Below are 25,083 nucleotides of genomic sequence, written 5' to 3'. Positions count from 1 at the left end.
AGGTTCTTACTTAAGTGAACACCTGATATTTATAGCCTGTAAAAATGATTAACAGAGAAAGGATGACTAGTTAGGTCTAATATATCAGTTTTCATAAGTAATCTAAGGATAATTGTTAAAATTAAATAAATTCAGTCAATTTAAATGGAATAAGCATTTATAATAAAATTTTCATGTTATTTGAAATCTTAAAGTTATGTTAAATGACAGACACTCATTAAATGTCTGTGTCATTTTCAAGTAAGATTTTAAAACTTAGGCTGAAGAGCTTTAACAGGTTAAGTATGCATGATAACAGAAAGGTGAAATCTTGCCCTGTTTCATTAGAAAAAGTGTAACTTAAGATATTTTATTATTTCATAGATAAAATTGTGGAGAAGCAAACCAAAGCAGAAATATGTTTTTTCCTAATTTTTCTTCAAATTCTTTATATTACTTAATTTGAATAATTTTAGACTTGTGTGGAGGTTATTGTTGAACACCAAATGACAAAACTAGTCTCTAATATTTATCTGTAATAATACATGGTGAATAAGTGCTCAATAAAGGTGTTGAATAAATGAATAAAGTAATTACATTTATTAGAATCCTTTGGTAGTGAATTTATAACATTTTCATTTTGAAACCTTTAAGGATAATTAAACAAACTACACTGACCAGCTTTGTATCCCTGAGAGAAAAAGATGTGTTAAAATATATACATACACAAAAATACACGTGTGTATGTATAAGTAAATGCATACATGCTTTCTTTTCTGTCTTATTTTCCCTTGAATTTAAATTTATTCTTTGTATGTATATGTAACGGAAAATAAATGTACATTTTGATTAAAGAAATATATGCTTATTATGAACTTATATGCTTCACTTTCCCATTTTTATAAGATTTACTATGTTGTCTTTTATGTAAATTACAGAAATAATATAAATTTGCATCATTAAGAACTTTGTATAATTTATGGTTGTAGTACAGAAAGAAATCTGCAAGTCAGTATTTACCTCACTTAAATGTGAGCTCCACATTCCTCCAACATACACACATTCACATATACACTATATAATCTAAATTATAAAAAGCAAGATTTTCTATTTTGCTTAGAAGTTTTCTCAATGTCCAATACATTTTCTGAAACACAGTGTTACATAATAATTTGAGTTAATTAAAAAATAAAACATAAGCATAGACTCTGTGTATGTCATCAGAAGTCCAGGATCAGATAGGGTATAAACTTTGTTTTTTTGTTGGATGGAAGTCAGTGTTGTCCACAAAGGAGATGCAGCTTAAATGATGAATTAGAAGAAAAATTCTGAACCAGGCACAGTGGTGTGTTCCTGTTGTCCCACCTACTCTGGAAACAGAAGTAAGAGTATCACTTGAGTCCCGGAGTCTGAGTAGTATAATTAGTATAATGTGATCACACTTGTGAATAGTCACTGCACTCAAACCTGGGCAACATAGAGAAAGAAAGAAGGAAAGACAGAAAGAAAGGAAGGAAGGAAGGAAGGAAGGAAGGAAGGAAGGAAGGAAGGAAGGAAGGAAGGGAGAGAGAGAAAGAAAGAAAGATTGATTCTGAGAATCCTTAATAGAGCTCTCTTAATTGTTCTATTTGTTTAAAAATGCTGAAATCAGTAAATGGCCAAATAACAAAAGGCTGGGTTATCAAACAGTTGTGAACATAGGAGGGAGGGAAAATACTGGAAAGTCAGAAAGATAAAGATAGAAAAGTATATTTGTTCTCCCAACATTATGTCATTCTAGTTTATTGCTGTATCTTTCATGTTTGGGACTTCTAGGTTTGTTAAAGGGTTTCTATGCAGAAAAAAAGTTTCTGTTTAGGACAATGTTATGATTTTCTACTTATAAAAATAGCACAAAGTTCTACTAGGCAGGTCCAAAAGAGGTCGCCAGTAGACACACTTTATAGTGCTTTGCAATAGAACTTTGCAATAGAACTTTCTGCAATAATGGAATCATTCTTTATTATCCAATATGGTAGTCAATAACTACATGTGGCTATTGAGCCCCTGAAATGTAGCTAGTAGGACAGAGGAAATAAAATCTTGATTTTATTTTAACTAAATGTAAATGTAAACCGACACACATGGCTAATGGTTACAAAATTGGAAAGAGCAGCTTTTGGTGATCAAAATGAGGCAAGTATATTTTATTTGCATAACACAATACAATACTATTATAAGGCAGAATCTGAAACATTTCTTCCAGTCAGCAACATCAGTAGATATTTAGTCACTGGAATGAGTATAGATTTCAAAATGAATTAACAAAAAAGTGGCAATGTAGCAAATAGTTGTGATGATACAGTTAGTTGATAGTGGTGAATGGTAGATGTAATGTCTGGATGATGTGAAAAAAGAGGCATTATTTTTATAATAAAATACATCAATACATAATTCTTTTTATGCTGTGTATCAAAATAATGATTCTCTCACAAATAATAAAATGTGATTTTAAATTAAATTTTCATGCTAATTTTAATAATTTCTTTACTAAAGCTCCTTAATGATATTTGAAAAACGGACAATATCATGAGAAGCTTAACTTTGTCTTTTGCTTCTACATGTAATTGTAAGACTTTGATTATTAAATGAAAACTATAATTATTTTTGTTCTTTTAGATTTCAACATTAAATTTTGGTTGCATTACTATGATTTTGATGACAATATCAAAAGTCTAAACACACCTCCTAGTTTAAAAGACCTACAAGAAATATTATTTAAAAACTGTATTCCTAATGTTTTAAATGCAAAATACGTTTTTCTATTTTAGTCTGGGTAAGTAGCATTAGATTAAGAACATTGGTTTATTTTTTATAGATGCGTAAGTCTCTTTTTTCCCATTCTTAAAATGATTTCTGGTACAGACTTTGGTGCAATACCATATAATTGTACTATCACATCTCCTTCACCATTTCATACCAGTCATATAAAATATCCAGATCATATGCTAAAATATTCCATGCTCATAAACCCAAGACTCTGAAATGGACACAAAAGATTAATCCAAATTGATGCTGCCTCCTGTTTACCTGCAAAGTCTTTTTTATGAATAAACCAACAGACTAAAATCTTTGATCTCAACGAAGATAAAGACATCTTCATTGTTACTAATAAATACTTTTTAATATTCAACTGTTGCTGCCAACCTGCATCAATGTGATTGTAATTTGTGCATACTTTTAAAGCATGCTTTTTTTTTGCTATAAACAGCCAGAAATTAATACTAATAAAACTTAACGACTCATATTGCAAACTCTCCCTCCCACCAAAAAAAGAGTTTATCTCGCTATAAAATTCAATGTAGTACTGGAAGAAGAATTCACTGGAGGAAGGAATACGTGCACATTTCCTAAAGGCGTAATAAAATAAAAGCATAATATGTAGGATGCTTGCTGTTTTTACATATTTCACTTACTACTTCAATCAACTTCAATCACTGGGTTAGTTTTATGATAGGCAGACCCAGGAAGGAATAATTCTATCCTGCCTCAGTATGACTTATTAGTTATGATAAGAACGGCTCTTTAGCATTGACGTATTCCAGTGCTCTCATTCCTCAAACCAGAATAATAGATCTAAGAAAGATATGAAAAGGAGAGCTCAGTGAACCACATTTTGAAACTAGTTTTAGATTACTACCTTTGGTATTTCTAAAAAGAAAATCACATTGCTGTGGTTTTAAACCCTTTGAAACGAATGTATTTTAAAAGTCATCAGGGAAAACTACTGTTACACAACCATGTTTCTTCTTGTTGTTGTTTTTTGTGTTTTGTTTTCTTTCCCTAGCTAAGTTTTACTTTCTTCCCTGAGAGAAAGAATATGGAACAGCTGTATGATCTATGCAATAGTTGATGCAAAACTACATCGAATCTCCATGCTATTTGCCATATCTTTGTCAACTGATATCAGTAAAAGCGCCATGACTTGGTTTCTCAAACATACAAGTGAGATCACTCTCCTCATGGGCAACCTTCAACATGCTGGCAGACCAAGTAAGACTGCAGATAAATGCTTCATGATTTGAAACAAACAAAATATATTCTAAGTATTGGCGTGTTCCCTTCATTTTATTGCAGAGACCTCAGTGCCGCCTGTATTTTTTTCTAGATGGAGAATGTGTAAAAACCTTTAAAGTACAAAGTTGTATAGTGATCTCCCCATTATTAAACAATATCTTACTCTTCTTTCAAAAGCAGTATATAGAAGTCATAAGCGTCTCTATCTCTAAAATTGTAAGTAAATCCCTTGGAGAGGTTTAGCATGAATAAGTGGGAGGAGAAAGAAAACAGATGTTTCTTTTTTTTTTCCAAGATGGTGGATTGCAGATGGCGTTAGCATGCCTCTCCCACTTAGAAAGACAAATAGTGTGTAGAGATTCACACTGTGAACTTCTTTCCAAAATCCATGCAAAACTTAACTGGAAAACTGAAATAATCCACAGATTGTTAAAAAACAAAACAAACAAAAACAAAAAACAAAACAAAACAAAACAAAACAAAACAAAAAACCCAGCAGGCTACAGTCTACACCATGAGCCTGGCAAAAAAAAAAAAAAAAAAAAAAAAAAGCTGTAAGTCCCCAGAGTGTGAGAGAGAGGGAGAGACTACCTCCAGGGTGTGTTCCCACTGAAGAACCTGGCAATTTAGGCCACAGGGGAAGGCCTTACCCCAACCCAACACTGGAACTGATTTAGGGAGTGGCAGGGAGTGGTGGGGAATATAAAAGTAGGAGCAGCAGCAGGAAGGTCCTTGCACTCATTTCCAGTCTCCAGCACAGACTGAGGGAAACCATACCACAGGCGAACTCATGGAAGTCTACCAACTAACTCAGGCAGGGGTCACATGTTGAAAGTCGCTCCCAACTGAAATGTGCAATGTTATCTTCAGTGGAGACAAACTCCCTTGGCCGAAACCAGGGGCTGTACAGGAGTGTGTTCCAGCCACTGCTGTCCCTGCTGGGAAGACTAACGGCCTGGGGCAGTTTTGGGTTCTGACCATGGCCTGCCTGGAAATTAGCTGCTGCTAGCGAACAGCACAGATGAGAGGTCTGCCTTGCCAAATGCATGGGGGCTGAGTGGGTCTAACTGCCACCTGCTAATCCCTACTCCCTGTGCGAACTCTTCTGTGCAGCAGAGGCACTACATTCATCCCTGGAACATTATCCAGTGGCCAGAGAACTGTCTCCCAACCCCCACAGGGGCCACTGCTTGCCCCACACATGGAGAGCAAGAGCACAGACTTACTGACCTAGCCCCCAACTGGCTTTACCCTATCCCCTCCTCCAGTAGCTTAACACAAGGGACAGAAACTTTTAGGAGCTCTGTGGCCCCACCTATCATCTATCACCTGAGAAACCAGAGTAGCTCCCCATGGTAACATAAGCCCTGGGCACAACGTGACTGACTTACTCTGCATTCTATTGGCCAAAGAAAGACACATAGCCAGACCAGATTTAGGAAATGGGGAACCACAGGCTGTGAAACTGCATCGCCAAGGCCATGAACACAGGAACTGGTAAAGAATTGTGGCAATTGCAAGCTACCATGACAGAGGATTAAAGAAATTTTTAAAACAGCACTGTAGATTTCCATTTTTTCATTATATGTGCTTTTATGGTGCTATATGGTTTATATAACGAAACCTGAACTGGGTGGGGCGTAGTGACTCATGCCTATAATCCCAGCACTTTGGGAAGCTGAGGCAGGTGGAATGCTTTAGACCAGGAGGTTTTGGTTGCAGTAAGTCATGATGGCGCTACTGCACTCCAGCCTGGTGACAGAGAAAGAGCCTGCATCAAAACAAAATTAAAAAAAAAGAAAGAAAGAAAGAAAGGCAAACAAACAGAAAACCCTGAAATGACCTGTAGCATGAGATATAGGAGCATTGGCTTCCTGAGGTTAGATTAGCTAAGAGGATACCTGAAATATGTTACAGGAGAACTAATTTAATCAAGGACAGAAACCAAACATTACTTCCACAAGCAATCCATATGATTGTAGAGTTTCTACTAAAGTCTAAAAATACCGATTTAAAAACCTATTTTTTAAGGTCCCCTTTGTTTTTGAGACTGAAGATCTTGTGCTATAACATCAAGCATCTGGTGCTTGATCTCTACACGTATAAAGAAGTTTCCCTTTCTAATGTCCTGAGTGCAATTTCAACAATATGTTCAGTTGCCCTCTTGATAATTCTTTGTCCTATCTTTTCTGCATGCTTTTGCCCAGTTTTACCTTTGAGAGACCACGATACAGCTCTGGGGATGGGGCATTAATGTTGCCTGTTGCCAGGACATTGATATTAAAAGCCTGCATCCATAACAAGGTTCTTCCTCCAGTGTGTGAGACAGAGCTGTCTGGAATCCCTTGGACCTTTGCTAAAAGTCACACATTTTAAAACTCTATGCCTTCAGATTCACGGAAGTGCTGTAATTGTACACTAACTCTGGTAGGAGCTCCACTGGTGGCTGCGGTCCAGTTATGGGGATACAAGGCAAGGATGATGATTCTGAGCATATGTTACAGCTAGCTGTGGGAAAAAGGCAGGGCTCCTGCTTCCCCTCTTGATCCTTCTGAGATGTAAATAACAAGATTAATTGCAAGTTTCATGGCCTTAAAAACAGGCCAGCAACCTCCATGTTTTCTTTTCCCAATAGAAAGTGTGAGCACACATTGTGTATATAGCTTGACCTAAGTAAAATAACTCAACCAACCCATGTTTACATTTCACTACTGGTGTTCTAAACAATCAGGATGAGCCTAGTGGCCAGTCCTGGCAGACAGCATGGTGTTTGTCTTTCTTCCATCGGTGCCCTAGATGTTAGCTCTTCTTCTGATTGGCATTAGTGTCTGCAGCTGTTCCTGCTGTCTGAAGCTAGTGATTCCCTATCATGTGCCTCCCAGCAATGGTAGTGTTTTACTTCATCCATTCACTCGTTCAACAAACATTAGATGAAACCTACTATGCAATAAGATTTTTGTAAAAGCCCTCCAAGATGACAGGAATATTTTATTTTTGTGGCTAACAGCAAATAGATGAAACCCAAACATATTGGTTCTTCTTTCAATTCTCATGTTTTATTTTGAGACAGCAGAGTGCAGTGGAGGAAGTCCTAGAAGAAACTCTATGAAGAATTCCTGTGACAAGTATGCTGAAGATTTTGACCCATGGACTGAGAACAAAATGCAACTTCAGTTTTGTCTCCCTCTGGTTGTAATTGTCTTGACCTGTAATGATTAAATGTTTTTTACTTTGACTGGTGCCATCCCAAATGGACTGTCCTTGCTGGCCTTGAGGGATGGTAAAATTCAACTGGTTTTTTTCGTCCCCACTTTTGACCTCTGCAGAGGTTCTCTGATAATCCCACAACTTTAGGAAAAAAAAAGGAGAATGAACCTCTATTCTAAGTAATGACTGAATGCTGCATCTTTAGCTGTTGGCACTCCACACTGCATCTTCTTCCTTCTGCTGATGCCCCTTGAGGTAGCCCTGTGACACAGGATCCAAAGTCCTGTGTTGACTCTTTGACTTTACATGGCCCACATCTGACCCACAGCAAATAATGACAGTTTCTGTGCCAACTGTAGATGTTTATGCAATCTCAATGCAGCACTTTTTTGACACTACCATCAAGGTATGGGTGTGGTCTATCAAGTGGTTCTCTTGAAGTCCTCTTCATTAAGCTTATGTTTAGAAGTTAGCATGCCCCAAACTTTCCCCTAAAGTTTGGAGGCACAAATCAAATCAAGAGCTTTCTCCAAAGAAATTTCCTTACCAATCTCTTTTCCTTTCCACTGTCTCTGATATGTTTTTATGCACTTACTCTGGCAGAGGTGCAAGAGCCATGTTTTTGTGTCATTTTCTTTGAATGTCAGCACATGGGGATGGAGGTGTCTGGCACATCCTCTGCTGTCTGATACTTTTTGGTGGTACCTCAGTTGAAACTTGAGGCAGGCACAGTCCCATGCTAACTTCCTATTAACACTCACTGTATAACTTTGCAGAAACAATGTAATTTTCTGGATCTGTGTTTCCTCCTTCATAAAACAAGAGGGTTAAAGCTCAATCTCTAGGGTCCTTTGCAGCTCTCAAATTTGGTGGTTTTTGCAGTTGCATTTCCATAGACAGTGTAACAAAATAGAAAAGACATTGAGATAGTTGTCATGAGAGTTGATCCCAGCTATAATCCCACTGACAAATTGAATGACCTTAAGCAAGCAAGTCTCAATTTTTCTAGAACTCAGTTTTCTCATATGTAAAGGGATGAGGCGTCACCAGATGACTTGTAAGGATCTCTTCCAGAGCTAAACTCTATTTCTTTATCATTTATTATTTCTGGATACGTCCTAAGTTACAAATATTTATTTTATCACACACAAAACAAGATCTGAAATAGGAAAAATATTGCAATTAAGCACAAAATGTAGCTGAGAAACCTTGGATCCAGCAAAAGCATAATAGAAAATGCAAGATTTAATACACTTCAATATTTTGAAAGGCTTCATGCTATGAAAACCAGTGGGCAGTTTTAGTATCTGAAAACTTGGTTGCTGATTCAGTTTTAGCTTCTTCCTCAGCTGTACGAGCATCGATAAATCACAAAATCTTTTGAACCTTATTGAAATAATAATATGTATTTAATGGAGTTGATTTGAGGACCATATGACATAAATTTGAAAGTAATTTTTAAATGGAAAGAATAAAACAAATATTGGTTATTATACTTAAATACATTAAATGCTATAGAAAGAAAACAATTATTTTTTCTACTTATACAGAATGATAATGAGAGAGTAATGCCTTGATTATCACCAGTATCTGCAAGGTGATTGCAGAATATCTTGTAATATAACCGAAAGCAAGAAGGGCATGAAAACCAGGGGCTGGAGGGTGAAGTCGACTCTGGTTGCTAGTGAGGGATACATTCCAAGACCTTTTTGATTCTGCTAACTAGAAATATTTATCCAGGCTCTTGGTTTTCTCTCAAATCACATTTCAGTCAAGCCACATGTTTCCTGTGAATATCCTCATGTGAGTAATTGCAGCATGGAATAGAACATTCCAGTCATACTTTATCTCGTTTCCACAGAGAGTGGAGTATGCTTGTTCATATCACTGTTCCAAGTCTTTGCAAAAATGTACATTTTGTTTTTTAATGTACCTAAAACTTCTGCTATCTGATAAGAACTATCAATCATTTAGACTACTGGATATTTGCTTGATTTTCAACCTCAACACTAGGCTTTCTTTGTAGCGGTAATTTAAGAGAAGAACAGTTTTTTTTCATCATCAGTTTTAAAAAATATATCTTTAGGCTTAAATTCATAGTTTTTCAAAATGAACTAATATATCCTAAAATCCTTGAAACCCTGACCATTATATCCAGAACGCCAAGGTTCTATGAGCATACCTAGCATCCCTACCACTAATACATTCATCTATTCATTTAATTTTCCTTTTTCCTATTCAGACTACTTCAAATCTCTCTCCTCAAAGCCCCAACACCCCTGCTTTCTCGCATTAGCGGATAATCTCACCTTTTAATTAATTGAGAAAATGAAAATAATAAAACAGGAATTCATGTTCCCAACACCAATTACTCATCTAATGACTTTCATGCAGTCACCGGCTCCTGCCTGCATCATTATTTTCTTTCTGCAGAATCACTCTCATCAAGAAGCAAGCAAGCTGCATTATTTCCCATGTTAGAAATCCTTCTTTGGACCACATATTTCTCTTCCTTTACTGGCGCATTTGTCTGTTAAGTTTCTAAACTAGTTGCAAGTACTTAGTGTACTTCCTCCCCTCCCACACTCTCCTGAACCCCAACATTCTTATCCTGGTTAACAATGACCTCCATCTTGCAAAATCAGTTAAATGTGTTTATGTCCAAATATTTCTCAAATGATTCACTTTTAGATTTCCATAGTTGATTGTTACTTCTTCAAAACTTCTCTCTAGGCTTCTGGGAAATCATACTTTCCCGGTTTGTTTTCTGACATATTAAGTGATCCTTCTCGGTCTTGTGTGTTAACTCTTTTTTTTTCCACCTAAATGTTAGAATGGCCAAGAGCTTGGTCGAATAGTTTTCTTCTCTACTTACACATACTCCCTAGGTTGTGTCTTACACTTTTTCTCTTCTTTATACATATCCACTACTGTAGTTTTAAATATAAGGTAAATATAGATGACTGGTAAAATCATATCTCAGGTCCCTATCTCTATACCAAGGTGTACACTTATATATCTAGCTATTACTTAATGATTGTAATTAAAAATGTAAAATAGACACCTCAAATTTAACAGCAAAAAGAAGGTTTTTTTTTTTCCCCATCTTAAGCCATTTCTTCCCTGCTTTTCCCATCTCAGTAAATGGCTCTAAGACAGTATGAGAAAGAGACTTGGTCCTTGCAGACAAGAGACATGGTAACCAAAATCCCAATGGGCTTAACATGTCTGGACATATTCCTTCCCTTTCCTTCCTGTCTCCCTGAAGAAAGTGACCCACTTCACATAACGGAGGGTGAGGCCCTTCCTAATTTAGCAGACCAGACCAAATTCCTAACCATAAAAGGAAGAACTTATCCATTTATCTCCTTGAGTTATGTCTTCCAAGGTTGCTGAACCAGGTTTCTAACATTCCTGATAAGAATCTGACCAGATACAGCTAGCTGGTGACAAGATGGACTCCTGCAGTTTTCAAAGACTTTTTCCTATTATAATCTCGGTATAATACTAAAATCTCTTCCCAGAGGAGGGCTTACCTGCCATTTTGTGTATATGGGATGCCTGTTAGGATGTGAGGCCTCACTGCGCAGGTGCAGGAAAAGCCCCACCCAGTCGTACCTGCGTGTTACGTTTTTCCATCTCAGTTTCCTCGAAGGGGCGGGAGCCAAGAGCCAAGCTGCTCAGGGAGATATCATCAGGATCCCTTTCCTATATGCTGTCCCTTCGTGCTATCTGAGACACAAGCAGATTAAAACCTCAAAGGAGAAAAACTTCTATTTGGCCTGGTGTTAATTTCTAGTTATCTAAGAGCCAAAGAAAGACCTTGAGCTCCAGGGTATGATAATAGCATCCCAATCTATGCAACTGCTCACACCAAAATCCAAGGAGTCATCTGTAATTCCTTTCTTTCCCTAAATCCCACATCCATCTCATCAGCAAGTCAAACTGGCTTTATATTGAGAGTATAACTTGCTCATTTCTCTCTGTCTGAACTCTATACCATCTTAGTCCAGTTTACTCCTTCTCTTACTTGAACTTCGGCAATTGCCTCCTAGCTGGTTTCTCCCCTTATCTGTGTTCAACTCATTTTCCATTTAGCATGTCTGACGGCATAACTCTTCTTAAGACCTGCCAATACCTTACCGTTGCTTTTAAAATAAAATCTATCTAAAACAAGCACAATTCTTACATGAAACAAATGTGTATTTTTTGTGAAAGAGTAGTGATTAAACATAAAAATATGTATCTCATGCTATGTGTATGTATATGTATGTGTACGCATGTGTATACAGTACATGCATGTACAACACATCCACACACATACATATCTATAGCAGGTGATTGGGTAATTGAAAAAAATCAATGATCAATTAAGAAAACTTAGTTGACCTTCTGGTAATAAGTAATCATTTTTAATCAAAAATCAGCTGAGACATATAACACGAAAGAATGCAAAATTGTAACATTTTAAGATAATCTGAGACTTCTAAGAAGTTGTGTGACTGGAACTAACTGTTTCAGGTTAAGTGCCCAGATTCTAGGAAAGGGACATTCCCTTACCTCCCCCATTAAAGGGAATTGGATGGGAAATACACACAAACACACACACACACACACATACACACTGAACTCCTGGGCTCGGGCAGTTCTCCTGCCTCAGCCTCCAGAGTAGGTGGGGCTACACGCATGCACCACCACCTCCAGATCTTAATGGTTTTATTCTGAGTCAACAATCGGCCCAAGATCAAGACTCTTCATGTCATACAGCAGGGGAGTGGAAAAGACACTTTAATTATATTACAAAGCTTTCAAAAGACAATAAAATTCTTTAATTACTTAGTTATTATGTGTATGACACTTATAAACTATTGTCAAATTTATCAAAACAATCACAGCTTTCAGAAATTATAAGCTGTGAGAACCATTACTCCCAAACAATCTGTGCTTTTTCTTCATAGATATTCCTGGCTCCTGGTGAGCCTAAGTCCTTTGTAATCTTCCTGAGTATATGAATAACAGTATATTATTTAGAGTTAAAAAATATCACCTTCCCAGGCATTTCAATTTGAAATTAGGATTGCATCCCAGTGTTTGTTTCATGACCACCAAATACACCAAACACTGGAAAATATTTCTGTACTACATCTCGCACTGGGCTTTCGGCCCAAGACTTCCGATCATAAATGCTTCCACTGGCTTCTATAAGAAGGAAATGACTTTACCTTAAACTTTAATTAGTAAGAAAATGTTCAGAAACTGCTTAGCCTTTCTCTCTTATGCTGGGTAAAGCAAGCAAAACCCACCACATCTCTATATGGATACATCTCTCACCTTAAATTTTGCCATTGACCACTGAAGTAATGAAAAATATTTCTCTTCTGGCTAGCCTTCCCCGTCTCAGATTCCTCATCCTCATGGGGACCGGACCAACCCACCAGGAAGCAAACCCACTCTCACTCTTCTTGCTGCACAGAGCCATGGTGGGAGCACTGTGGGAAAGCAATCAAGACAGCAGAGTGAATTAATTTTCCGCTGTCAGAATAAAGCTTCATAACTCACGGATGTGAAGAATTGACAAGGAAACCTGCAGTCAAATCAGGTTGTACTCATCAGAGTCTCCTTATCCCTGGAAATAATATAAACTTCAAACCCAATCACAATCTGGCTCATTTCCTGGTGCTCAAAGAAACGTCTGTTCGCAACATTTTCATTTTAATGGCTTTAACATAAGCGTCCACCTCACCATCATAAACTCGTCCATTCAGATTTGGAAGATAGACTCTGTAACAATGGTGAAATAATCTAGAAGGATATCCTTATAGTGTAAGAGGAAGCCCTGTGTGTGTGACTGAGGGGTGTGTGTGTGAGTGAGGGGTGTATGTGAGGGGTGTGTGTGTGTGACAGACAGAGAGAAAATGGAAAAGGAAAGCAATGAAAGGGAAGGGAAAAGCAGGGAAGAGAAACCTTCTACAAAATAAGAGGTTAGCATAAAAGAAAATTGTCTAGCTCTCCAAATGAAGTCAGCGATATATAAACTTCAAATCAATAACTCCAAGGGTAACTCTGTGCCCCAATGTTGATGTTACCTCTGTAGCATTCTTCCAATACCACTCTATGACTCCTATCAGTAGCCAAGATATTCATAAAAGAATAGAAGCAAATTTCCTGACTAAGAAACTCTCTCCCAGCTAGTGCATGTGTTAGCTTAAATAACTAATTACCTAGAAGGAACATGTAGAATACAGAATGATATTCTACATGGTTTTACTTGATGATCAATAATGAGTGTATTAGTCCATTCTCATGCTGCTATAAAGACATACCCAGGACTGGGTAATTTATAAAGGAAAGAGGATTAATTGAGTCACAATTCTACAGGGCTGGGAAGGCCTCATGAAACTTATTATACAGTCATGGAGGAAGGAGAAGCAAACATGTCCCTCTTCACAAGGCAGCAGGAGAGAGAAGAATAAGAGCTGAGCAAAAGAGGAGGCCCTTTATAAAACTATCAGATCTAGTGAGAACTTACTATCAAGAGAATAGCATGGGGAAAACCACCCCCATGGTTCAATTACCTCCCACTGGATCCCTCCCATAACACGTGGGGATTATGGGAACTACATTCAAGGGTGAGATTTGGGTGAGGACACAGTCAAACCATATCAGTGAGCTATTGGTTTATTTTTTTGTTTTTACTGTCTCCTTGTGACTAAATAAAAATATTAGTAAAATTAATGGCAGAAAGCTTGCATAAAATGTGTGGTCCTGAGCTTTGATAAAGATGATGTTTTGAAATGCCCATGATTTTGATTAGAGTTCAGGAGTACTCAAGAATACAAGCTTCAAATCATTTACCTTAGTTATACAGTATAGATAGCTAAGGGTCTGAGAATAAAACTTACTGTCATTTTGTACTTTCCATGAAGCCTAGTAAATTGCTCATTGGAGATTAAATGTAAAGTGAATGGATTGTAATTCTTACTTCTATTTATGATGTAGTAATTATATAGGTATAAGCATATTTTAGTGTAGCTTCTTTTTAACTCAAGTACCTCCATCTGCACTATAGTGTGCAAGCTGTACTTTTTCTAAATTGCTTACTCTGAGATAGCCAAAATAATATGTATCGTGTATGTATATTTGGTGCTTTCTAAAAAAAAATGCAAATGTAATCATTTAAAAGATATTTTTATAGGGATAAAGAATTGAAAGTATGCAACAAGCAGGTGGCAAAACTGTTCACTGAGTTATCATGGCTATGTGCACATGTTACCTGAATCTTCCAAATGAACAGACAACCTGATCAGTTCATTGAGATGCTTCTTGTGATCACACAGTTAATTATCAATAACTCTGGTTTCATAGATTTTCATAATAATAGTGGCATATATTAGTGTGACAAATGCAAATCATCTGTTTATTCAGACTCTGTACAGGATTCAGCTACAATGTGAGTCTAAGCTAAATTTGATGTACCTTTGAGAATAAAATATTTTAACAAACTTAAGTTTATTTCAGGTTGATTTTATCCCAGCCTTTCCTTTCAACAGAAATGCACTCTAGACATATACTTTACAATTTTGTTTGATCTTTGTTGGACCTGCGGTAGTAAAATACAATATGGGAAGGAAAAAAAATAAACCTTTCCATAAAGTCATGCTGACATTACAACAATTTTATAGAAACACAGGCACGTTGGTATGTAAGCTCCAATTTGACAAAGTTGAGTGAACTTGAAGACGGATGAATCCTGTCCCCAACTGCACCTTAAAAATTGTCACTAAACAAAAAACAGATGTTTTGGTTTCATCTCCATTCAAAACATTTATAAATTCTCTATAAATAAAGTTGTTTGAGGATCCTGAAGAAAACAATCATGTTTTAGTTAAATCCTACATATTTGTGTGATTTTTATTAATGTTAACAAGGCCATATATAAAAAGCACATATGAATTATAAGAGGAATAACATAGGTATATGTGAGAAGAAAATGTCAAGGGAAGTTACAGGTCTCAGAATCAAGTTAATCTGAATTTTTTTAAGTAATAAAACCTTTCCAGCTACATGCCCTTCCCCCATCTTTTGCTCAACACTGTTAAAAAGTATGGGGAAACAGCTGCCTTGTATGGCTTTAAAGGCAACAGAACTACTAGTATCTCACAAACTGTGAAGAGATGTGCAGTAATGTGTAAGCAGCATCTGGATTGGTTAATCCTTTTTGGATAGGTTCAGCCTCCTTTAAAAGTGAACTTGAAAGGAAAGTTGAGGCCATACAGATTTTATCAGGCTATTAGATACCCATTAATATATCCCACATGCAAAGAGTAACATTTGCATTAAAGAACACAAACATTAAGTGTCCCATATTTAGATGTAACAATTTCTTCCCTACACATACACATCTCAACAAAAGTTCATAATTATCCACACCAATGAGATTGTAGAGTGAACCACATTTTAAAGTGCCTAAGCGCCTGTGGAACTGTCATTTTAAGTTTTGGAAACAGTTTGATGAAAATAAAAACTAAATACAAATTTCTGAGCACTTTAAAATAGTATCAAAAATCATACCATTTTAGAATTCCCCAACGCAACCAATTTGGTACCTAGTGGAATAACATTTACGGGTATTTATACACAGTTAACTTATCCTATTTGCTTGCACTTTAGGGGACAGGAGAGGGGAGAGGGTGTGGGAAGCTATTGTTTTATTTATCTTAACACCTATTTGCCAAGGATACCAGGCAATAGAATTAATATAAAGAGGAGGTAAAGCTATCAGGGCCCCACCCTGGTGATTTAAGGGCAGTAGTCATTCTTCAAGGCTAATTGTGAATGTATGTGATTTTTGTCTCATGTCTTTACTTTAGAATCTAACTTTCTCATCAAATGTAAACTCATTGTATTATGTATTTTTCTTAAAGTGTTCAGATAGAGTTCTTACTGCTTACATTTAACATCTCATCTCAGCTGACAGAAATTATTCCTGACAAATTGCTTTCTGTCAGACTTAGGGAACAGCCACTCCGTAAGAAGGTCTCAAGTTAAAGAAGCCCCTCATGTTTTAAGTTTGTTAACAGAATGTTTTAACTACTGCAACTCCTTTGTCAGACTCTTGTCAGGGCCTTTGTTCCCTCAGTTTTTGGGGTTCACATTGAATATAAAAGAAAATAAGTCTAATTTTCCATTTCAAGAGATGCAGGGAGTGCAATCTCCCAATATGCAGCAGGGGCGGAGGGAAACAATTCCGCTCAGATTCCTTCATCTGCTGTTGTTCACCTTGGTTTTCCTTCTGCATGTATATGTATTTGCTGACCAAGGAAAAATGTTCCATTGCCTTCATTTCCAAAATGCTTACCATTCTGAGACTGTGTGAATAGGGATCTTATACAAGATTTAGGACAAAATGTAGAGAATTCTATTACTGGGCAGTCAAAAAATACCTCAGAATTTAATATTAGGCATCTTTTATTTAAACCCATCAAATATATTCACCTGTAGGGAATTTTTACTAATAATTTTTTATATGTGATCTCTAGAATCCCATCCTCCTTTCCTCTGCTTTGTATCTGCTCCTTCAAACCTTAACATCTTTCCTGATTTCTTACACAAGATATTTTTGCTAAATCTTTGTATCACTCTTGACTTCTCCAGTCATTTCCTGAGGTCGAATGAGCCAGAGAAAAGAGAGGAGAGAGAACGATACTCCCATAACCACTGTGGTCTATCAAGATTTGGGACTAATAAAAAAGAATAAGATCATGTCCTTTGCAGCAACATGGATACATCTGGGGGCCACTATCCTAAGCTAATTCACACAGGAACAGAAAACCAAATACCACATGTTCTCCCTTATAAGTAGGAACTAAGCATTTGGGTGCACACAGACGTAAATATGGAAGCAATAGACACTGGAGACTACTAGACAAAGGAGGGAGGGGAGAGGGCATGGACTGAAAAACTACTTATTGTGTACCTATGCTCACTACCTGGGTGACAGGATCATTTATACCCCAAACCTCAGCATCACGCAATATACCCATGTAACAAACCTGCACATGTACTCCCTGAATCTAAAATAAAAGTTGAAATTATTTTAAAACGAAGATTTGGTGTCAAGCGCGGTGGCTCACGCCTGAAATCCTAACACTTTGAGAGGCCAAGGTGGGTGGATCACCTGAGGTCAGGAGTTCGAGACCAGCCTGGCCAACATAGTGAACCACAGTCTCTACTAAAAATACAAAAAATTAGCCGGGTGTGGTGGTGGGCGCCTGTAATTCCAGCTACTCAGGATGCTGAGGCAGGAAATTCATTTGAACATGGGAGGTGGAGGTTGCAGTGAGCTGAGATCATACCATTGCTCTCCAGCCTGGGCAATAAGAGTGAAACTCCTTCTCAAAAAAAAAAAAAATAGTAAATAAACAAAGATTTGGAGCTAAACAGAGATTTTCTTTTCCTAAGTATAATTCAGATGTCTGCAGGGATTAAACAAAAACATAAATTTGTGGATTAGACTTCAGTGAACTAGTGGTTCACATTTTTCAGGAAAGGCCAAAATTCCATAATGTTCTTTGAAATCTCACAGTGTATAAATATTGGAAATCAATTTTTAAATATTATAAAACACTGTAGAGAGCAAATGAAATACGTTTCCAAGTTATAGCTAGCCTATAGGATACTGTTTAAGGGAGCAAAGCTGCTCACTGTTATCATGAGTTATGTGCACATGTTAGATGAATTTTCCTAATGAACACAGACAACCTACTTTAATTATTACTTTAATTATATATGACAGTATAGATGGCTAACAGGTTTCAAGACCTCTCTCATAAATATACAATTTTATCCTCCTAGTTATGCTATTTATAGACCTCTATTTCTAATCTTCCAGAAGGAAGATGCATTAGGCTCTCAGCATTTGCTCTATACAGTTTTCAACTAGAAAATCAATTTAAAGTAGAAATGTAAAAGGGAAATACATTTAATTTGTCTTTCCCTAAATCCTCCAGTCTTCTGGGTTCATTTCTATAAATTTCTAAATTAAATAAGTCAGATCTATGTTGTGTATACGGAGGGATATTCTGAATTCTAAGATTTTTCATGATTCCCCCAGGGGATTACAGTCCTTTGAAATACAACTGCTGACAGCTGCTGTACTCCTTTTGCTCACTATTCCCCACACAAAGCCTTATCCTTTATTCTCCAAAGAACCGATAATGCAAGACCATTGCATGTAATAGATACTCCATGTTTAAGATTAAATGAGGAAGAATTCAGTATGTCCAAAATAGGAAAGAAGTCTAAAAGATTATTAGACATTATTTTTCTTAGGATTCTTCTACCATGCATGCCCCTATCCCCTGTCTGGCATCATTTCTTGGCTACTCACATACTATCTCTAAGCAGATATGTCTACCATTTTTTTGCTAATCCAGTTGCAGATATCCTATCCAGTTTTTCTTTCTCTCTGTTTCTTTGCTTTGTTTTGTCTGTTTCACAATGTGCTAGCCTTCTATTAAAAGAAGCCAATATCATATTAAATCCAACAACCTTTACTTACTGTGTACATAATATTGTCCAAATTACTTAATGCTTAACTTATTCAATGGAGATAAAATATCTATTAACAGAGCTGTGGTTGTGAAGATTAGATATACAACATGGACGAAACATCTCATATAGTGTCCAACACGTGGAGCATACTCAAGAAATTGTCTTTCCCCCACACTACCCTTTGCCTGCTTCTCTGCAACCTTTAATCCTCATTTCTCCTCCTTACATTTCTGCTCAGTCCAAAGTGAAGCAACTTCCTCTTGGTCACCTCTGGTCACCAATGATGTAAAATCTATCATATTTTGTTTCCAAGCTTTATTTTAAAGTTGAAGACACCCTTCTGATGTCAATAAATGGCTCCCTATTTCCTCAATAAGAATTACACCTTCCTGAGAAGAATGCTATAATTAAGTCTGTGAAGTTTCCCTCTTTCCATCCAAGATTAACCAGCTTTCCTGGGGTTAACTCCTGAAACCCTGCAAACCCTAAGCAGCTGATAGCTCTTTTTCTAATAATTCATTCTTCCTACAATCCATCTCAGTTCTTTCATTCCTCCAAACGTTTCTTCCTCACTTCCCATCTCAGACCCTGGCCTTTATTGCAAGTTAGAAGATAATTATTTGGCTAGTTTTCCTTCTCTTCAGTTTACCACTTCTAATGTTACCATTTAAAACTTTCATTCTTTTACATGTAAAAGAATGTACATATAACTATTTTGGTCACTATTCCCCACACAAGGCTTGATGTGGTTTGGCTGTGTCCTCACCCAAATCTCATCTTGAATTGCAGCTCCCACAATTCTCATGTGCTGTGGGGGGGACCAGTGGGAGATAATTGATCATGGGGCAGGTTCCCTCATACTGTTCTCATGGTAGCGAATAAGTCTCATGAGATCTGATGGTTTTATAAGGGGAAATCCCTTTCACTTGGTTCTCATTCTCTCTTGCTTTCTGCCATGTAAGACATGCCTTTCACCTTCCAACATGATTGTGAGGCCTCCCCAGCCACATGGAACTGTAAGTCCATTAAACCTCTTTTTCTTTATAAAGTACCCAGTCTAGGGTATGTCTTTATCAGCAGTGTGAAAACGGACTAATACAAGACCTTATCCTTTATTCTCCAAAGAACAGATAATGCAAGGCCATTGCATGTAGCAGGTATTCGATGTTTAAGATTAAATGAGGAGGAACTCATTATATCCAAAATAGGAAAGAAGTCTAAAAAGAATGTTAGATATTAATTTTCTTAAGATTCTTCTATGTCCCTGCACCCTATCTGACATCATTTCTTGGCTTACTCACATATTGTCTCTAAGCAGATATGTCTACCATCTTTTTTACTAATCCAATTCCAGGTATCCAGTTCCAGGTTTTCTGTGACAAAACCCATAGCTAATAGTATCTGCAATAATTTAAGAAAGATGTTTTTGCCATGAGAATACTATAATAATTTCATTTCCCATGACAAACAAAATCCCCACAAAAACTCCCAACAAGGCCAAAATAGTACAAGGTTTTAAACAACTGGATTTTTTTTGGTAATAACTCAAATGAGCTGGACTTTTGAATCTCAACAGCATGCACCTGCAGATTAAAGAAACCCGATGATGTCATTGTTGAATGTAGCTAAACAACTAAATGCTGTGATACTGTGTTTGGGAGTAAACGTGAAACAGTTGTTTCTTTGGATTTTTAACCAGATCATGATGCTGTACATAGGAATGTTTTGTAAGCAAGAGGAATGTAACGGCTCTGGTATAGAAACACAGACTAGAATGATATAGATTTAAATATTAAATTATCCCAGTTGCCAGATATTAATACATTTGCACTGAGAATCACTATGGCATCCCAAATTCACATGAGATGTCAACAGATCATGAATACAACATCACCACACGATTCCTGTGGAATGCTTTCAAGATTGATCATACACTTTTCTGTCCTTAGTACATTACAGAGGGGCAGAATATGTGAAATCCAATTTTCTCTACCAGATTTAGGAAGTAACTGGTACTCAGGATTTCTGAGACTTTCCCACACACGGGAGAGCCACCCTATAGCATGATGCTGTGACTGTTCCTAAGAGGATATTGACCTAGAATTCCATGTAAGTCAAGAGAGACCTTTGCAGAAGGGCATTAAGGAAAAACAGTTAAAAAATTATTTTTAGTCCAGCTGCTGAAATTGTATAAAATTCAATAATCCCCATTAAAGGAAACAGCTCTTCCAAACTGCTGTTCAACAGCTAAGGTTAATATTAGTAACGATAATCTTTCTTACTATTTACTGTACTTAGACTTGGCAAGTGAACACAGGCTAAGAAAGGAGTGGCCACAATGGTTTACTTCCCTATGTACCTCAGAAAATGAAAGCTTTTAAAAATACAAAATGTGACATTTGAATTTGGAAGTAAAATAAACAACAAAAAAACAGAATTATATAGTGTGATATAATATAAAAGGACAGGGCTGGCCCAGATGCCCAAAATATTCTCCTTCTTTCTACCTGAACTGTCATTTTCATTTGTGCACTTTATAAAATTCCACTTTATTTACACTAATGAACATTTCATTTCCAATAGATGAGTCTTTAATAGCTTCTCTTTAGAACACACGCACATGCTAAGTTTAGGGCTGGTTTGGACATCGCTTTCATTTATAATAGACAAAAGTTAGTATAAAAGTAGCCAGCAGGTTTTGGTCAACTGTAAGTATTACGTGAACTAAAATTTTCAAAAAAGTTTGTTAAAAACTTAAGTAGTCTTTAATTAAAACAGCAATATCAGAAAAAAATCTTTTTGTTCTCTGTAAAGCAGACTACACTTGAAAATTAAATTAAATTGTGATAATCATGAGTATATGTCTTGCAGATCTAATGATTTTCAAAAATTATTTTCTATTTTACATTCATCTTATGTTTCTTGCTAAACACATCTTCCTACGCACCTTACCAACATTTTTTATCATCTATTCTGGAGGTTTCCAACCTGGAGTGTCCCAGAGGCCCAGGTATTAAGTTCTACTGTATGGAATTGCCATTTTTCCAGTTCAAATATGGTCAAACATCAACAACTTTCTATGGGTCTAGTGGATAGGAAAGGTACAGGTAAGTTATTTTATTATTTTGAATTTCAAAGGTTAAAACAATATAGGGTGACTAAAGTTATTGACTATCTCATAGTGATCAAAAGCTTTGAATGACAATTAATTATATAATTTTATTTAAGATATTATATTTTATTTAATATAAATTGGAAATAGAAAAATTCACTAAAGGCTGTTTTATAAACTGGAAACGTTGCATAGCAGCTTTAAAACTTGTCATAATAAAAGTCCACACAACTTAGATATTTAAAAATAGAACTTTATTTTCCTCTTACTGTATTGAACATAATTTTCAAAGACCCATTTCTTTCAGCAGGAGGAAACAATCTAGATAATAAACGTATTTATTTCCTTTTCACATAAAAGTTTCTTTCTGAATAACTAATTAATTTCAGAGTTCTCTCCTTCCCTATTCTCCTTTTCTTGAGGGGCAATCTAAGCTTGTTGATTAATTTCTTCATCCTTCTCTCTTTCTCTCATCTGAGAAAAGGCAGAGAACACCCAACAGTCTTGTCCTGCTGTCGCTTCTCTCTGCTCAACTCCCACATCCTCGCTTTAGATACCAGCCAGGCCTCTTGTCTCCACAGACTCTACTAAGGAGTCCTTCATCCCTCACCGTGACAATTCCTTAACAAGCACAGCATCTCCAGCTCTTTGCTGCTTTCATCCCATACTTGACTTGATTTGATCTCTTTCAAATCCAGCAGAAAAATGTAAATGGTGAATGGAGACAGGGGATTTATCTCTGGAACTTTTCTGGGTAGACATACACTGCTGACATTTTCTCTGTTGCAACAATCTCATGTTGTAATAAGAAAATCTGCAACACTGATTTTCCCCATAGTTCCAGACAAGTTCTGGGGCAAATATCACTGATTGAGGTAATAGTTGTAAATAATATTATTAATAATATAATTATTGTCATAGTACTCTCATTTATATATTTTCTTTCATGTGTTTTTACAATAGCCCTGTTAGTTATATCAAGGGTAGAATTAATATATGTTTACAATGACTAAGTACTATGACTTATAATTTATTTCACTGATGCCCACAATGACACTATCAAAATATGGAATATTTTACTCATGAGAAGACTAAGATTCCATAATGATGTGATTATTCAAGTTTACTTCACATTAAATATTGGAGCTAAAATGTAATCTAGAGCTTTCTTAGTCTTTCCTATTGCATCATATATTTTATATAAAATATGTCTAATATACATATATATTGCAATATTTAATAACTTTTAAAACTATTGGAAAATAGCAAATAATACTCTGAAATGATAACTATACATTTCCAAATTTCAAAGCATTAGGTAAACACACATGTATATTAAAAAGAAACATTGAAACTCCCTCTAATAACTTTTTCATCACAGGACACAATTTATGGCTCTCTGCCATTTAATAATGAGAGTTTCCTGTGATATTACTGGCATTGGGCATAATAACTCATGCTCCAAAACCAATTTATATAGAAAACATTCAATACAAAGATGATTGAGTTCCTGTGTTTCTCTTTTGTCATTTGGCAGCAATTTCTGTGAAATTCAAGAAAGATAGAGTGAGAAATGATGGTAGCTATTTCTTGAAGATATGTGGAAAAGACCAAGAGTATTGAAAGCATGTGCCAGTTAGAATCCTTCATTTTAGATTAAACTCATGGAAGGCAGTGACAGAAATCCCTAAGAAGATATCTATCTCTAAGGATTAATAGAGTTTTATGTGAGGATTATTCTTGGTCAAAAAAATGTTGTTTTTCTTCTTCGAGTTGCTTATTTGACAACCATTGTGACCACAAGCATCACCGGACATTCGAATCTGTTTTTCCAAAGCGTGTGAATGTTGGACTGAGCTTTGGTAATTTTAAACGTATTTTGAAAGCTCAATAGAATTTGTAACCTCTATTCACTGACGCTCGAACAATGTATCAGTTACCTCTATCATTGGATATAAAAGTTTTGTGGATGCAATAATTGTAAGGTGGTTGGCAACAAATTGTCATTTGTAGAACTGACAATTTTAATGTCTTCCAGTGTCTTTCATAACCCTTTGAAGATAAGAGCATAACATCATGTCTTTTCACATGTACTTAGAACAATTTGAAGTGTTTTTTACTTCACTAATCAACATTGTGGTTATCTCCCCAACAACCATTCCAAACATTCTCCATTATGAAGCAGCAGTGTGATTTGGGTGGGATGGGGTAGACCTTGCGTGGTCTACCCAATCCGTCAGGGTAATCTCAAACTCCTTATTATACCTAGTGTCACAGCAATCTATACAGCAAATGGCTATAGCAATCTAGGACCAATTCTATTAATACCTGGCTTTTTCCCGGCTGCTGAGATTAGTTCAAGATTAACCAAATGATCACAAAAGTTGGCATTTGTAAAGATAATTCAGAACTGGATGTCCATCACCTCCTAAAGATGTGCTTTGTGGATGTGCCATTGGTTTTTCACCCTGAGGGACACCAGTTTGAAAATAAAACTGAAATACAGAGTAGGCCAGAGACTTCATTAAACTATGTGTTATTTCTCTGAAACTTTTAAACTATATGCATAAATCCTTTTATAATTTAAGCATTTTGAGATACATTTGTATAGCAAGTTAAATAGTCACGATTAATTCTCTCCTGAAATGAGAAGTATAGTCAGAACAAATATCTGTAGCCAAAAGTATCGTCATGCCTTATGACTTTCAGTTTAGTTACATAATTTAGATTATTTGGTGAGTGATTAAAATGAGTAAGTATATTTTTATTAATTTGCTGAAAAAGTTGAAAGCAAAGAATACTGTACTTTAAGCCACATACTTAGCTGATTAGCCCCTCATGTCCTCTTTCTCTGTAATCAAATAATCTGAAGATGAGAATGGAATCATAATGATCACCTGGTTTAGCAATCTGTCTGTCTACACCTTAAATTCTATTCCTACTGGTCATTAGTCAACCCTTCATCACGTCTAGTCACAGGAAACTCATACCTTCTGAGACAGCCTCTAGCCTCTCCTATCTTCATTCTAAATTTGTTGGTAAGCTTCATTTTTACTCATATTAGAATGCTGGGTACTACCTCACTGAAAATCCTGTAAACTTTAATGATATTTTCCTTCCTCTCTAGATAATAATTTTTCACATCTCTGTCATTGCAAAGCATATTATTCTAGTTG

General features: G+C 36.2%; 2 long non-coding RNA genes across 5 annotated transcripts in view; one reads left to right on the top strand and one right to left on the bottom strand.

Annotated features, from left to right (window-relative positions):
• The window catches only part of LOC108517206 (uncharacterized), a 34,803-nt gene extending 23,982 nt beyond the window's left edge, over positions 1–10,821 (bottom strand). For 2 of the 3 annotated variants that reach the window (XR_001882038.1, XR_001882039.1), the window contains exon 1: positions 10,779–10,820. This is a non-coding gene — a long non-coding RNA (uncharacterized LOC108517206). Of the gene's footprint in view, positions 1–10,778 lie in introns of all 3 variants that reach the window. The other variant, XR_001882041.1, reaches the window with a different exon arrangement.
• LOC108517218 (uncharacterized) lies at positions 3,810–7,270 on the top strand. 2 transcript variants are annotated; one of them, XR_001882044.1, is made up of 2 exons: positions 3,810–4,011; positions 7,106–7,270. It is a non-coding gene; the product is annotated as an uncharacterized LOC108517218 (long non-coding RNA). The 2 variants fall into 2 exon arrangements; XR_001882045.1 differs by having other exon boundaries at positions 7,102–7,270.
• Positions 10,822–25,083: the final 14,262 nt, after the last annotated feature.

Source organism: Rhinopithecus bieti, unplaced genomic scaffold (genome assembly GCF_001698545.2).
Source record: "Rhinopithecus bieti isolate Rb0 unplaced genomic scaffold, ASM169854v2 scaffold_2454, whole genome shotgun sequence".
In the NCBI taxonomy this organism is placed as follows: Eukaryota; Metazoa; Chordata; class Mammalia; order Primates; family Cercopithecidae; genus Rhinopithecus; species Rhinopithecus bieti.
This window is presented reverse-complemented; position numbering and strand designations above follow the sequence as displayed.